The sequence below is a fragment of the Geotrypetes seraphini genome, chromosome 12, assembly GCF_902459505.1.
Source record: "Geotrypetes seraphini chromosome 12, aGeoSer1.1, whole genome shotgun sequence".
NCBI classification, from domain to species: domain Eukaryota; kingdom Metazoa; phylum Chordata; class Amphibia; order Gymnophiona; family Dermophiidae; genus Geotrypetes; species Geotrypetes seraphini.
In genome coordinates, this window is record NC_047095.1 from 101,994,856 (window position 1) to 102,011,972 (window position 17,117).

Consider the following 17,117-nt stretch of genomic DNA (forward strand, 5'->3'; position numbering starts at 1 on the left):
TGGCACTTAATTGATAGGCACAAGACTTGGTAGGCATGATTCTATAAAAGTTAGGCTCCTTGATCTAGATGCTGTAAAGAGGGATCGGTAAGACCATGTGGGTCTGCTCCAATCTGATTTTTGGCTGATTCTAAAAGAGCTATTGATGCAGTAAGAAGTTTGCAATCAAATGATTCACACAGAGTTTCTTCGTATTCCCCATCTCTCCCATCCAATTGATGGCTGGAAGAATGACTCACACACATGCACAGAGCCAGCTAGGAATCCTGAATAGCTGAGAGGCAGTGGATCCCCAAAAGCGGCCTCCTGCCACAACTGTTCAGGGTAGGAAACCTTTTTTTTTAATGGGCACAGATGCTGTGTGTGTTTCTTGTTTTCTTCTGTGCGTTTTACACACACACAGCATCTGCCCCATTAAAAAAGAAACCCCCACATTGATTACAGCCCTTCCCAATGTCCCACGATGAACATGGCACTGGGGATTCCTCCCCCATGCTAGCAAAAATTGGCAGGAGGGATGACCATTATCTCCTGCCATTCTGCCCCCTCTGCATGAGAAAAACAATTGCAGGAAGGATACTCCCTCCCTCCTGTCATGCCAAACCCCCCCAGCATGAAATGGCAGGATGGATGCCCATGCCTCAGTGGCGTACCTAGCATTTGTGACACCCGGGGCCCATCATTTTTTGACCCCGCCATCTATATGAAAAATATGATTTTTAGTAACAATCCACATATCGCACAAGAGTGTACCTAGGAAAAGGAAGCATCTTAAACACTGCAGTGAGCACTAGAACAACACATAAATTATAAAACTAAACAAGCCAGATCCCGCACAGTCAATTGATCCTGCAGTCAATGCCAACTGAAAACTAAGTTTTTTTCATACGCACAGAACAGAGATACACCCTCAACAGAGATACACCCTCACCCAGTATGGAATAATCACAAACTAAAAACAGAAATATGTAGACAAAAATTTAATTGAACCGTCAAGAAACCAGACTCTGCATACAATGCAACACCACAAAAACAGTAACACATGTCCTCTAATACTGTGCAAAATATAAAGACAGTAGATGTAAATTTGAAAAAACTGATACATAACAATCACCACTTTACAAATTAACAAAAAAAATAAAACAAATAATGAGAAATAAGTCCATTTTATTGGACTAATCCCCATAAGCTCGGTCCCCATCCCTGCAAACCACCTGATTCCATCAACACAAGCCTTGAATTGTTTTATAATGAAATTATTATATTAATGTATAAAAAGAAACAATATTCTGTACAATTGTCAATTTATAAATCAGCGTCTTCTCCCCACTCTCACTTCCCCCATTTCCCTTCAGCATCCTCAACCCACTCTCCACTTTCCTTCAGCACACGCACATAAAAACAAGCAAGTAATTTTATATCATTTTCATTCTATTCATTCATAGAAATTAAAGTCTAACTAATGCCAGTCACATAACAAAAATGATTTTACAAAAATAATTCCCTGCACAGTCAAGCCTGTAAGGATTACTAGATGTCTATCAACAACTTCCCTCCCTCCCTCCCCCTTACCTTTGTGGCCAAGTCAAAATGATCTACCAACAATAAAATTTTAAAAACACAAAGCACATTGTATGCAGAAAAAATGTTAATTATCATTTATATTCCATGGGTTTTCAAAGAGGTCAAGGCAGATGACTTTATGCAATGTCACCTCAGTAACAACTATACAAAAATAGACAAATATACCCCCTCCCTTTTTGCTAAACCGCGATAGTGGTTTTTAGCACAGAGAGCTGCACTGAATGCCCCACACTGCTCTCGACATTCATAGGCTCCCTGCGCTAAAAACTGCTATTGCGGTTTAGTAAAAGGGGGCCATAGTGTAAAATATAGACAGCATATATAAATTCTCAAAACGGACGCATTTTGATCACTAAATTGAAAATAAAATCATTTTTCCTACCTTTGTTTGGTAATTTCATCAGTCTCTGGTTGCACTTTATTCTTCTGACTGTGCATTCAATATGTTTTCCTTCTTTCAGCCTCCTATATGCTTCCTCTCCTCCAGACCTCATTCCCTCCCCCAACTTTTTCTTTGTTTCATTCTGCCCCATTCTTTTTTCTCTCTCCATGCCCCCTTTCTTTCTGTATGTCTGTCTTTCTCTCTCTCTGTGCCCAATTTCTTTCTTTCTTTCTTTCACCCTGCCTCCTTCTTTCTTTCTCTCTCCATGCCCCCTTTCTTTCTCTATGTCTGTCTTTCTCTCTCTCCGTGCCCCATTTCTTTCTTTCACCCTGCCCCCTTCTTTCTTTCTCTCTCCATGCCCCTTTCTTTCTCTATGTCTGTCTTTCTCTCTCTCCATTCCCCATTTTTTTCTTTCTTTCTTTGTTTCACCCTGCCCCCTTTCTTTCTTTCTCCCTGCCCTCATTGGGAAACATGCTGCTGCCACCACCACCGGGAAAGGCTGCCACTGCCGCCATCAGAAACAGGCCGGCGCCGAGTTCTCCCTCCCTGCTTTTCTTCCCCGCGGGGCCGACCAACTCTCGCTGCCCGACGTTAATTCTAACGTCAGAGAGGACGTTCCAGGCCATCCAGGCAGCAATTGGCTGGCCCAGAATGTCCTCTCCGATGTCAGAATTGACGTCGGGTAGCGAGAGTTGGTCGGCCCCGTGGGGAAGAAAAGCAGAGAGAACTCGGCGCTGGCCTGTTCCAATGGCGTCATTGGCAGCCTATTCCCCAGTGGGTGGCCAGTTGTGCACCCCCTTGGGGCATGCACCCGGGGTGGACCGCCCCCCCGCCCCTCCTTGGTACACCACTGCCATGCCTTCCTGCCAATGAAGGCCCACCCCTGTATCAAGCACCCCTCCAAACATCCCCTATCCTTCCCCTCCCCACAATAAAAGGCAGGGGAGGTCCCATGAAATCCTCCACCCCTGATAAGTGCTGAGAGTTAGGTTTTTGATCTTCTGGCTATTTTGATTTTGAGCCCCATAACTCATATCAGATGTCCAAACTTTCTTTCCAAAAGAGCAGCCTGATAAGACATTTACAAGGGGATACAAGAGGGAGGAGCCTAAGGCCCTGATTAACTTGACTGAACTATTCAGGGCCTTTGACTCCTCCCCCTTGAATCAAGTGAATCAGAGGGAGAAGTCTAAGGCCCTGATTAGCTCAGACACCTAAGGTACCTCCCAAGGGGAGAGGACTTAGGTATCTGAGCCAATCGTGACCTTAGGCCCCTCCCCATGCATCACATGATGCAGCAGGGAAGGGAAGGCCCACCATTTTGAACTGGCAGGCCTCTGAGTAGGAACGACTAAGAATCCCACCTGCTCCAATTTATTGTACACTTTTACTTAAAAATGTAAAAATACAGATATAGTAGTCCAACAGGACCCTACATGGTCCGTGTTTCGGCGAACACACCTTCCTCAGGGGACCTAAAGGAACTTTGATAAAAAAGTGATATGAATGATTATGAACAAAAAAAGAATAAAAGTAACTATGGGACCAAATTAAGACCATGCAGAAGGTGTTCGACAAGATTCCGCATGAACGACTACTTCAGAAAATTGTGAGCCATGGAATCGAGGGTGAAATACTCACGTGGAATAAAAATTGGCTTGAGCATAGGAAACAGAGAGTTGGGGGGTAAATGGACAATACTCGATCTGGAAGAGCGTCACCAGTGGGGTGCCGCAGGGCTCGGTGCTTGGACCCGTGCTCTTCAACATCTTTATAAACAATCTGGACATAGGTACGACGAGCAAGGTGATTAAATTTGTGGATGATATGAAGTTATTCAGAGTAGTAAAGATGCAGGGGAATTGTGAATATCTACAACGTGACATAATCAGGCTCGAGGAATGGGCATCGACATGTCAGATGAGGTTCAACGTGGACAAGTGTAAAGTGATGCATTTTGATAACAAAAATCTCATCCACGAATATAGGATGTTTGGGGCGGTACTTGGAGAGACCTCCCAGGAAAGGGATTTGGGAGTTCTGATCGACAAGTTGATGAAGCCATCTGCACAATGTGCGGTGGCGGTGAAAAGGGTGAACAGAATGATAGGAATGATAAAGAAGGGGATCACGAACAGATCGGAGAAGGTTATCATGCTGCTGTACCAGGCCATGGTATGCCATCACCTGGAGTACTGCGTCTAGCACTGGACGCCGTACATGAAGAAGGACATGGTACTACTCAAAAGGATCCAGAGAAGAGTGACTAAGATGGTTAAGGGGTTGGAGGAGCAGCCGTTAAGGGGTTGGATAAACTGGGCCTCTTCTCCCTCAAACAGAGGAGATTGAGAGGGGACATGATCAAAACATTCAAGGTACTGAAGGGGATAGACTTAGTAGATAAGGACAGATTGTTCACCCTCTCCAAGGTAGGGAGAACGAGAGGACACTCTCTAAAGTTGAAAGGGGATAGATTCCGTACAAACGTAAGGAAGTTCTTCACCCAGAGAGTGGTGGAAAACTGGAATGCTCTTCCGGAGTCTGTTATAGAGGAAAACACCCTCCAGGGATTCAAGACAAAGTTAGACTTCCTGCTGAACAAGGACGTACACTGGTAGGGCTATTCTCAGTCTCAGTTAGGCCGCTGGTCTTTGACCAGAGGGCCAACGCATGAGCGGACTGCTGGGCATGATGGACCACTGGTTTGATCCAGCAACAGCAATTCTTATGTTGTTATGCATGTGATATCTATCCTTGGCCATTAATTAAAGATCCCTGAGAAAGGCGTGTTCGCCGAAACACGGACCGTTGGACTACTATATCTGTATTTTTATGTTTTTAAGAATAAGAGTGTACAATAAATTTGTCTCAGAACATCAACATCCACAGGTTTTTTTGCTTTTATTGCATATATCTGATTACAGTAGTATTCTAAAAATTAAAGTATGTACCCATTTTCCATTGTAGAATAGGTACCAAATATAGTGAGCTCCCTCTTGGGGCCTACTATTCCTCCTTATCATTTCTATAACAGTGTCAGATGTACACAGAGATGTATATTAAAACATTCAAGATACAGCCCATGTTCTGTAGAACTTATAATCTAATCAAACAGTTCTGGGAAAGGAAGCTTGCTGGTTCTCCCAGGCCTTTCTGTGTTGGACATAGCTCCTTTTCTGGCCAGGGAGGATGAAATAATGGTGTTCTTTTCTTCAGAACAGGCTCTTTAGGAGCTTAGAATCATGAGAATCAAAATTTACCATCTTGCAGCCACTGCACCAATGGTGCCACTATATCAATATGCATCGATGTGATAGGGCATCAATATTGTCACTATTGGTGCCTTAAGATGGTCTGATTTTGTAAATAAAAATCAAAAAGAAATCTGCAGAGCAGATGTACTTGATGCAGGCACTTTATTGAGGCAATGAAGTGGAGCACAACAACATGCAATAGAGTCTGGTGCCTTTAAGAATAATCACGTGAAGGTAGTCACCGTATTAAAGGCATATTAAAGACAATCTTTTACTTTGGTGACTTACCTTCACACGATAGCTCTTACAGTCACAAGACTCTAATGAACGTTTTGCTGCACTTTGTTTTCTTCCAAAGGAAAACTTTGGACCCCCGCGGAAGATATTTTAATTAAAGCACGGGCCATGTTGGGTCCCGGTTTCTCTAGAAGAAAGGTGGATCATTTATATAACAACATTGATTGACTCAATAAAGTGCCTGCATCAAGTACATCTGTTCTGCAGACTTCTTTTTGGTTTTCGTTTGTTCGACATTCACTGTAGACTTGTTGGATTTCTTTTCTTTTTTGATTATTCTATAAACAGCGCACTAAAGAGAAAGGAGGCAAAAGTAAGGCTACCTAATGGTGCCTAGCACAATAGGCTCTCTAAGGCCCTCTTTTACAAAGGTGCACTAAGCATTTTTGCATGGATTTAGCACACGTTAAATCAATGCGTGCGCTAACCACTAACGTGTCCATAGCATAACATGCACGCATTACCATTTAGTGCACGCTAATATTTAGCGCACATTAAAAAGCATAGTGCACCTTAGTAAAAGAGGGGGTAAGGTTATTTACATGGGCAACCAACGTGATTCTATAAAGTACACCTAACATTTCTAGAATCACGCTGGCTGCTGCCGATATTGGTGTCTACATTTAGGCCCCGATTCTGCAAACTGCGCCTAACTTTAGTCATGGTTTAGACATCTGATTTAAGTGGTTAATGAGTGATTTAAGGGTTTTAACTTAGACAGAGTTAGGCATCAGGTAGGCGTTCTCAGAGGTAGGTTCCAAGAGTGGCTAATGATTCCCCTTGTGTTTCCCAGAGGCCAGAGCAGATCTGTTCAAACTGGGTTCAGCACACCAGCTTGCATCTGGCCAAAGCTCAAATACCAAAACAGAAAGAATAGGTGAGAGTGATGTACTGCAACCTTTGTTTGCTTTGTTTGCCCTTGTGATGAATTATATACATTTTCACAATACTAACATGTTTCACACTTTTTTTTCCTTCAGGCGGTTGTAGTTATTGATGAATTTCTGAGAGAACAGTAAATTTGTGAGTTTTAGGCTCTTTTTTATAAAGGTGCGCTAAATCAATGCATGCACTCATAATGCATCCATAGGATAGCATGCAAGCGTTAACATTTACCATGCGCTTAAATCGGTGCTGTTTAGGGCACCATTAGTGTGTGCTAAATGTTAACGCTTGCATGTTATCCTATGGATGCGTTAGCAGTTAGCGCTTGCGTTGATGTAGCACACCTTTATAAAAGAGAACCTAAAACTCACCAATAAACTCTTAATTTGTCTCAATCCATCTTCCTTTTTCTACAGCCTGCCTTCTCCTACCAGGAGAAGATTATGGTACCTTAACAATTGTACTACAGTAACAACTTGGACCTAGGAATGGCCTACTCTGCATACCTGTCATCTATCTCATCAAACTTCAGGTGCCTGATATTACACTTGCATGCTGCTTTCCTAGACTGTGCAATAAAAATCTTAAACCATTTTTCACTTTGTGCTTATTTACATTGAGTTGCATCTGGGCATTAGTGTTTCCTTAATAAGAATCACTTCAGCTACTTTATCATATTGACCTTTGTCTTATCTAGTGTTCCATTATGCCCAGGCTGCAAAGGAGAGAAGTGGAGAGGCCCTTAGGTAGTGGCAAACAGGCTAGCTGGCATGTTTCCTGCCTCACCTGCATATTTGAGAAAATGAGATTATATGAGAGCTGGAGAGGATGAATAAGGTGCAACGAGATGCCTTAACTTGGTGAGCCAGAAATGGCTTCTTTCAGTCAGGGGAGAAGTTAACTACCCTGGCAGCTTAAGATATGCTTAACTGCTGCCATTTCGTCATGCTTCAGGCGCTCTGCTATGGAGCCGCAAGCACGCCGTAGCTACAGCTGTAACGACGCCTAAGTGGAACAGTATAATCAAACCTGAATTGTTATGATTTTATGGCTCATTGTGTAGCACAGCGGTTAGAATGAAGGTTGGTGTGTGAGCCTGATGTGGGTTTGACTCCCTCATGTACTTCATCTGACACAATACTCATTTTAATAAAGATTACAAGCTACAGATCAATTAAATCTAATTTTCATCTCAAACAGCACAACATTAGCAATACGTGGAGTTTGCATTTGATAAAAGCAGCAGTATTGGACTCCATGTCACATTTATTGAACCATATTTTTAGATTCTGGCTTTTGAGATAATGAAAGCAGTGTTTTAAGCCATTGAGCTCCCAGTCTTTTGTCTCAGCTAACTGTGATATGATAGCTAAGCAGATGATACATAGGCAGGTCAGTAAGCTATGATATGACAGGGGAACAGAGAAACTGGAGTGGAAGGTGGTGTAGCTCAATGAGTAAAAGCTCTGTACTGATCTTGCAAAGGTTGTGTGGCCCATCTTTTACTTGTGGCATTGTATGTTGCAATGAACTAGAAGCCACATTCAGGTCTGTTCTGTTTTTAAGCTTTTAAGGTTTTATTCTGTTTTTAAGCTTTGCCAAATGAAGTTATGGGCTTTCTTTGCTCTGAGGATTGAGCTGATTGGAGCAAAGTTTAATGAGAACGCAGGTGTTACTTGGAGCTTGAAACCTAAAGCTGTGAATTTCATGTGCTGTAATTACATTACATTAGTGATTTCTATTCTGCCATTACCTTGCGGTTCAAGGCGGATTACATAAGAATTTTCATGATGCTACGACATATATAGGCGGAATACATAAGAATTGTCATGAAATTAGGTAATACATAATGGGTAATTGAACATTTTAGATTTGATAAGGAGTAGATAGTATAATAGGTGAAGCTTGGGATCTGGTCTTGTTAAATAGGTTTTATGTATTTTTTGAAGAGTAGGGTTTTTGTTTCTTATTTGAAGGTTTTGTAGTCTGTGGTCAAAGACTGGTGAGTTGTCTGTCTAGTTTTGCTGCTCTGGTGGCCATTAGGTTGTCATATAGTTTTCTTCATTTGACATTTTTGGTTGGCGGGCGTGTGAATAGTGAGTGGGTTCTCTTGTGTCTGGTTGAGGTAGATTGAGTTAGTCGGTTGTTCCAGTAGATTGGGATGTCTCTGTTTATAGCTTTAAATAGTAGGCAGTAGAATTTGAAGTATACTCTTGCTTGTATTGGGAGCCAGTGTGAGTCGTGGTATGCCTCTGTGATGTGGTCATATTTTTTTCAGCGAATACATGAGTCTTAGGGCTGTATTTTGTATTGATTGTAGTTGTTTTATCATGGTCACTGGGCAGGGGAGGTATAGTATGTTGCAGTAGTTTATTAGTCCAAGGATTAGAGATTGTACCAAAAGTTGGAATTGTTTCCTGTCAAAGAATTTTCAAATTTGTCTTAGGTTTCTCATGGTTGCAAATTATGTTTTTATTATTTTGTTGATATGTGGTTGCATGGTACAGCCTCTCTCAATCAGTACTCCAAGAAGTTTTATCATGGGTTGAATGGGGTATGAGGTCAAGTTTATTACTAGGTTTGTTAAGGTTGGGGTTTTGCTGTTTTCTAGGAGAATGAAGTTTGTTTTGTCAGAGTTAAGTTTTAGTTAGTGTACTGTCATTCGTGTTGCTACTGTTTCGAGTGTTCTGGATGGTTGAAGGAGAGGAGAATTGGTGATATCATCTGCATAGCTGTAGGAGGTTAGCTAATAACATGGCTTCTTCAGGTAGTTTTAAATTCAATATGCTTGAATGGATGTGGCCTGTTTATGTGGTGACTGAATCAGAGAATAAAATGCCCAAACTGTATTTAGATCACTCACTTTGGAAACATCTAAAATCTGACAAAACCCCATTCAAAAAAACATCTATCTGAGGCTCAAACAAAGCTCAACAGGAGACGAACAGGGCAACCTAAATAGCATATATCCTACTAACATCTTTCGGAAGCCTAAACTACGTCTAACTAAAGCACAAACAACGCGCAAACAGCTATTGTTTACACTGCTTGAAGGAGCCCATTTTACAATTACTACACACCTGTCTATGTGGCACAGTGGTTAAAGAAACAACCTTCTACACTGCTATTTCCAGTTCAACTCTCAGTTAGCCAATATTTCTCACTGAAAATCAACTATAAATATCCTTTTCAAGATGGCATACTGTGTTACTTTTTTTGTTTTATTCTGTTAAAGCTTACAATCCTGACATAATAAAGAACAAGAATATGACAGGGCAGTAAGATCAAGCTTGTGTTGTCTCCTGGCATCTATCCTAGAAGAATTAACTGCCTATAAGGAACAGTATAATAAAACCAAAATTGCTATGATTTTATGGCTTATTGTCTAGGACAGCGGATTAGAATGAAGGTTAGCGTGTTAGCATATCACATTTTTTTTCAAGATTCACTCTGATGTTCCCTGTTCAAGTCCCACTGAAAATAATATATTATAAATATCCTTTTAAAGAGGATATACTGTGTTTTTATTATCCTTTTAAAGATGGTATACTATGTTTATATTATGTTAAAGCTTACAATCCTGAAATAATGGAACAGAATCGGTAAAAAAACACATTTTTACATATAGCTAAATACATTGTAGGGATGTCCACCTGATGTCTAGAATGAAAAATAAATATTTTTAGAGATGCGTATCTAACGCCTATCTTATGTCTAAGTAACGCAGAGCACAACTTGTGCTCCGCGGATATCTAAACCACGCCTAAAGTTAGATGCAGTTTGCAAAATCGGGGCCTTAAAGTCCCATTTACAGAATTCAGTCCTTAAGGATTGAATTCCAGCACTTAAGTGGCCAAGTGCTGACTCCTTCCTCAGAATGTCCCCAACATAGACAACTTTGAGTTTGGGGCTAACAGTGATATGTAGCTGCATTTAGCTAGTTAAGTGCCATTAGTGGCTAGCCCTGACCAAGTGATTTAACTGGTCAGCGGCCAGATAAATTGCTTTCAATATCAGGTCCACTGATAAAGAATTTAGTTCAAATATTTATAGTGAAGTTACGAAGGCACAATCAGAAAAAAAAGAAATACAACATGAAAAATGCAGTGGACAATCATTCTTTCATATACTAAAACAGAACAAGGACAGCAATACGCATAAATAAAGATCACAATAATTAACAACCAGTCTCCTTGTCCTTTTAAATTGAATAGCTTGATTCCTTTTCTAGATAGCCTGGTAACTCAAATTTAATCCTGAAGAGCTGGCTGCTATTACCTCCTCACAAATGATCACGCAACACCTTGTTACTATTCTTGAATTCAAACAGTTTATTTTATCATAAAAATGCATTCAAATACAAAAAGAAAAAAGAAAAGTTAGTAATTCAACTGTAACAAGGAAGGAAATTCTGCCCCCTGCAGATGGCTTTTACAAGGTACAGAAAGTTTCTTTCTGACTCTGCTTTCTTTGTACTCCAGATTTTATACTCAATACTACATCATCTCTATAAATCTACAATATTTTGCCAAGCTTGCTAATTGACTTTCCTGAGGCAGGCAGCGATTCACTAAAAAAAAAAAAATGAAGGACATCCACTGGGCTGTCCGATCAAAAAATAAGCGACTCCTGAGGACCAGTTGCTCAGGTCCTTTCCAACTGCCCTGCTTTCTGCTCTTCCCGCCCCGCTCTTCTTTGCCCCGACTCTCCTGCCCTTCCCTGCAGTGCCAAGCCCAGTGCAGTTTTAACCTATGGATTTGAAGTGGGTTAAAACCACAGGCTCACAAAGTTAAAAAAAAGTAAAGCAAAAAAGTTAAAAAAAAAGTTTTCAGCTCTGCTGGGCATGGAGGGCCAGCGCATGCGCAGACCATCTACAGACAAAGAAGATGGCCTGCACATGCATCAGGATCGCTGGAGAGTGATCTGTGTAATCGATTGGGGGCGTGATTCTGATCGCCCTCATTTGCATGAGGACGCTTCGTGAATCAGCCTCCCCCGCCAGCTGCATTGCTACCACTAGGGGGTGGAATATTTTCAGTCGCTAAGGACAGGTATGTTCCCTGGAGTCCTGCAGAACTTGCCTGTCCCTCACAATTGAAAATTGTGACAGTAAAACAGCACCCTCTATTGGTGAGACTGTGGGTGGAGGACTCCTGCTCAGCTTAGAGGGAACACTGCTGTCCCCCCCCCCCCCCCGGCTACAGATTGAATCAGATCGCTCACGGATCAGATCCATGGCCTTAGTGAATCCAGCCCTTAGTTGTTTCTTTTGATTATGCCCCTCTATGTAGATTTGTGGTTGAGCTTTCATATGTAGGAAAAGAAAGAAAAAAGGCTGGAAGTTTTTTGTTTGTGTGTTTGCTTATTCTTCAAAGCTCACACACAGGAGGAGTGGGTTATTGGTTACAGCTCTTGCCTCAGCAACCTAAAGTTGTGGGTTTGATACTGAGCAAAGGTTTTAGAGTGATTTGAATGTAGCTGCTGTGCATCTGTTATGGAGTGCCCATAGGCAGGTACATACACTGACATAACAGATACACAACAACCACCAGCAGTTCCAGACCTCCCATAACATTTCACCCAGTTAGAGGTGAGCATTCCCTCTTGTGCATCACAAGGAGTGCTAATTTAGGGCTCCTTTTACAATGGCGCGCAAACTGATTTAGCGCACGCTAAATGCTAATGTGTCCATAGAATATAATGGGTGCGTTAGCATATAGAGCGCACTAAATCAATTAGTGCATGCTAAATCAGTTTACACATGTGCTAAATCACTTTGCGCACCTTAGTAAAAGAGGGGGCTAAATACTAATGGACCCCTTGTGATCCATTTGCATAGGGTTCTTGGCGGGTGCTACAGCAATCGGTAAAAGCCTCTGAGAACCTTTATGAGCATCGGAGGCTGAGTTGCCATGCAAGTCAGACTGGCTACAATCTGTTCTACATGCACAGCAGACTTTTGTGCATTGGGACCTTGGTTTGGAGCAGATTCATGAATTAGGGACAACAGCCAGAACTAAAACAGTGCCGCCTTATTTACTATGGTAGTATAGGGAACCACCACCCTCCTAAAGAATGCAGGGAAAGAAAGGGTTCATTCCAGGTATTCTGCTACAATAGCCAGATAGCCCTACTTGCTATCTCCAGGGCAGAAGGGCTTAATCTTCTAATAAGAACTGATAACATATTTGCTATTCAAGCCATAGTGTCAATTACCTAAAGACCAGGATAGATTCTCAGAAGACTGTGTTTATAAGGAGCTAGCTAAATTAAAAAAGAGATAAGGCCTGATGGGATACAGCCAAGGGTAAATCAAGGAACTGAGAGAAGGTTCTAGTGGCTCTGTAGTCTCATCTTTTCAATGCTTCTGTATATGGTGAGTAGATTACTTGCCACTAAGTGCCTATAAAAATGGCAATGCCCAGTGGAACTCAACAGGGCACCTACCAGTTCCTATATATAGGTGCCCAGCAGTGACTAATGTCTAAGTTGATATGGTGTGACCAGACTCTGTGCCTGACATGTTCCCAGTTAGAAACCTCAGAAGAGGCAGAACTAAGGCTAGGAAAGTTATTCCCAAGTCCTATAAAGCCCAGCAGTCTAGGTTCCCTGATTACACTAAGGAGAACCTGACTGAAGATGAGTTTCTTTCTGACAGCTCAGAAGTAGAAATGGAGACTCAGCCCAGCTCTGAAAGATTTGTCTCCAAACCTGTTAACATTAGGTTTAGGCAAAATGCCCCTGTGAGGGAACCTTGCACTTACTCAAATATCCACAGGGGGAGTCTCAAGGCAATTCAGGCCCACAGAGAGCAGGGCAGGACTCTCACACTGGAAAGCCAGCAGTGTTTCCTCCACAGTTAGAAAGGACAAGGAAGGGGAATGGTTCTCTCCCACTTCTCAGCAGCCTGCCAGACCAGAACAACTTAATAAGCTGGAATTCATGCAGGTGGATGATATAACTCCATGCCAGGACGAGAGAACGAAATGGAGATTTTTGAACAGATATTTCCAGAACCTGAAGCCATAGAAATAGGTGTTGCCTGTAAAGCCCAGTAACTCAAAAACTGTGTTTGTTTTTTGGGAAGTTTCCAAAGCTATCCACTGCTCTGAACTGAACTGTTTTTGAATGCTATTTTGGATTTTGGGAGGACAATTAATAAGGCTTGTGTTACAGCCTGTGGCCTAGTTTGAAATAGTTGTTTTTTTTTCTTTCTCCTTTTTGCTGCATGGGCTCACAACACTGCTGAGGCCCAATCCAAGGCCTCAGGTAGGGGTAGGGCTCTTTCTGGTGCATAAAGGACTGTGGCTGTGGTGCATGGGAACTATTTCTGCTTTATGGAACTATTTTTTTGTGGTTTGAATGCAGTAATTCACAGGAACTGAGAACTGTATTTTTGGGAGAAGTTTGTCAAGATCTTGGGTGGGATTATATGAATGCTGTGTATAGCTTGAAGACAAACTTGACAGTTCTCCTGCCCTAGCTCAGGAGCATTACTGTGGACCTCCTGGATATTTTCTTTTACATTAATGTTTTGGGAAGCAATACAGCAAAGGTTAATGCACTGTAATATTTGGATTTGAACTCCATTTTGAGTAAGGCCCGATTCTAGGATCAGAATAAGGTCTAGGCCCAGGTGAGGCCTAGCTTCAGAAAACTGTTGTGAAACTGCTGAGGCACAGGGACTTTTGTATATCCTGATTTGCTGTCCAGGATTTTTGCCTTGATTTTTTTTTATTGTTTCTTGTTTTGTAGAATTGAAGAATAAAGAACCCTGAACAATAATAAGCCAAGGGTTGAATGCACCTCATTGTGTTTATGACTAATTGCCTGGTTTTCTTTTTGACTCTTTTGCTTGATAATTTGCCTGTAGGGCTTGTCTCCATATTGAGCAGCACACCAGAGCAGTTTTCCTGTAGTCCACTCAGGGCGCTATCAGCCTAGGCCAGGGCCCAGTGACCATAATGTTTAGGAGTAAAGTGTAGTGTGACTGGGTCGTGGGGTTGTGAGGGTCAACCACGGCATCCATCACATGCTTCAGATCCATGCCTCTTGGAGTGCCAGTGAGGCTCTGGGCCCCAAGGAAAGAAGGTCCCAGTCAATATTTCTTTAAAAAAAAAAACCACATATTTTTATTCTTCTTTGAAAACCAAAATAATTCCTCTCATTCCGAGGCAGTTCCACTTAGGTAGCCCCTGGCTTTACTTTATACACAGTCCATACCAGGAGCTTCCAAATAATCAAAAATAAGCTTTCTACAGTTCAACTGTTCTCTGGATTCTGTACAATGGTAGTGCTTGTTATAAAGGCTGCTTTTCATTAAACACACTTCCAGCAGCTTCCTCTCCCTTCCCCCAAGGGTGGGTTAAAGGAATCCCTAACCTCCTGGCTAGAATAAGGCTTTCCCCCTCCCTTTTCTCCACTTCTCAGGGGAAAAAAGGGGTTTTTATTTTCCTCTCTTTTTTATTCCTATTCAGGCTACAGCCTAGCTTACTGCAATGCTTCTCTCACACTTTTGCCCTGCTTGGGCAATGGCACTACTGACCCGTTTACTTATGGCCAGAGTGCTAGGGACACTCCTCCCTGCATAACAGTTGGAATCATGCCCTCCCGGCCCCCTGATAAGTGACTTAGAGCTGTGTTTTTCAACCTTTTTATACCCGTGGACCGGCAGAAATAAAATAATTATTTTTTGGACCGGCACACTACTAGGACTAAAATTTAAAAACCCCGTTTCCGCCCCATTTCCGCGAGCTCGGTCACCTCAGTAACTATAGAAAAATAGACAAATATAGTGCAAAATATAGACAGCAAATATAAATTCTCAAAACTGACACGTTTTGATCACTAAATTGAAAATAAAATCATTTTTTCTATCTTTGCTGTCTGGTGATTTCATGAGTCTCTGGTTGTGTTTCCTTGTCTGTGTATCCTTTCATTTCTTTCTTTCTGCACTCAGGCCCAACAATTGTCCCTTCCTATTCCCTCCCTCTTTCCTTCCCATGTCTTTAATGCCCCCAGTGCCTCCTTCTCAAGTCCTTAGTGCCCCTTCCTATGTCTTTAGTGCCCCTAGTGCCTCCTTCTCATGTCTTTAGTGCCCCCAGTGCTTCCTTCCCATGTCCTTAGTGCCCCTTCCTGTCTTTAGTGCCCCCAGTGCATCCTTCCCATGTATTTAGTGCCCCCAGTGCCTCCTTCCTATGTCCCTCTCACTGCCTTCCACACTTTGTCCTACCCCCGAAGCCAGCCTGTCTACCTCTCTCCCTCCCTCCCTGGCCAAAGCCAGCCTGTTTGCCTGACTACCTCCTACCCAGCAAAAAAAAAGCCTCCCTCCTTCCTTTCCCCTGCTTTTATCGCCCTGCTGCTGCTGCTAAACCCGACAGGAAATCTTCTTTCCGACGTCAATTCTGACGTCAGAGAGGACATTCTGGGCCAGCCAGGCAGCGATTGGCTGGCCCAGAACGTCCTCTCCGATGTCAGAATTGACGTCGGAAAGAAGATTTCCTGTCGGGTTTAGCAGCAGCAGCAGCAGCAATCTGTTAACTCTTTCAGTGTCAGATCTTACTCTCTGGAGTTCACAGATATCCTGCTCAGTCTTCCTAGCAAGGGAATAATAGGGAGTTACATTATCCTGTCTGATTCTGATAGAAATCTCCCTTCTGTTTTTATCCCTCTGCCTTATATCTCCTAGGCTGTCTCTCTTAACTGGATATGGGACAGTTTTATCTCTGGCAATGTCAAAAGGGGTATTTCTACCTGGGACAGGCAGTTGCCTGTCACAGTAGGCATGGAAAGGCTTAATCATCTGTGCTTACATTACAGGTACCTGAAGTACTCACACCTAGCAGCACCTAGCTGCATTTGAGTGTCAGTAGATATGATTCTATAAATGGCACCTAGATTTGATTGACATGAAGCAGATGCCATTTTATTAGGTATCCAACATTCTAGACACCATTTATAAAATCAGCCCCTCTGTGTCCATATGCCTGTTTCCTCTAGAGTCAGAATTTTGTATGTACCCCTGTTAATTTCCATGTTGGGCTTCTCTCTTAACTTCTACTTTGTTCCATGAACTCTCACCCAACTTCTGTGGTCTGGCATCTTTTTCTCCCCATTCTTCCCTATGTTCCCCCACCCTCCAGATCTATGTGCGGTGTGATGGAGTGAGCGAGCACTGGGGAAGTATGTCTGCAGTGGTCATCTGGTCACTTTGGATTCTTTATAACACTTATAATCTTTTAAGACAGATCTAACTCAAAATGTATAAGTTCAATCAGGACATCTAGCAAAACATTTGATTATCCCTACAGGATGTCTAAGGCTAAGTCTAAGCCCGCCCAGAGCCCAACCAAACACCACCTATAATATCCTCCCAACATACCCCTTCGAGCTCTGGACACCCAAAAGAAGAAACATCTCACTAGATATCCAGAAAAGGGTTTTGATTATCAGCACATGGATATTCTGTTGATTATTATGACCAAGTACTGACTTGGGTGGGTTTTTGGACATCTAGATGTTTTGATTATGAGCCCCATAACCAATGTCAGATATATAAACTTTCTATCCCAAAAAGCAACCTGATAAGACACTTAGGCCAGGATTCGGTATAGGACACCCGGTCTCAAAAGCCTCCTAAGTGGCTTTTGAGAATTGCACACAGGAATCCTATAGAGAATCGTGCCTAAGCCCACCTAATAATCTTTCTCTAACCG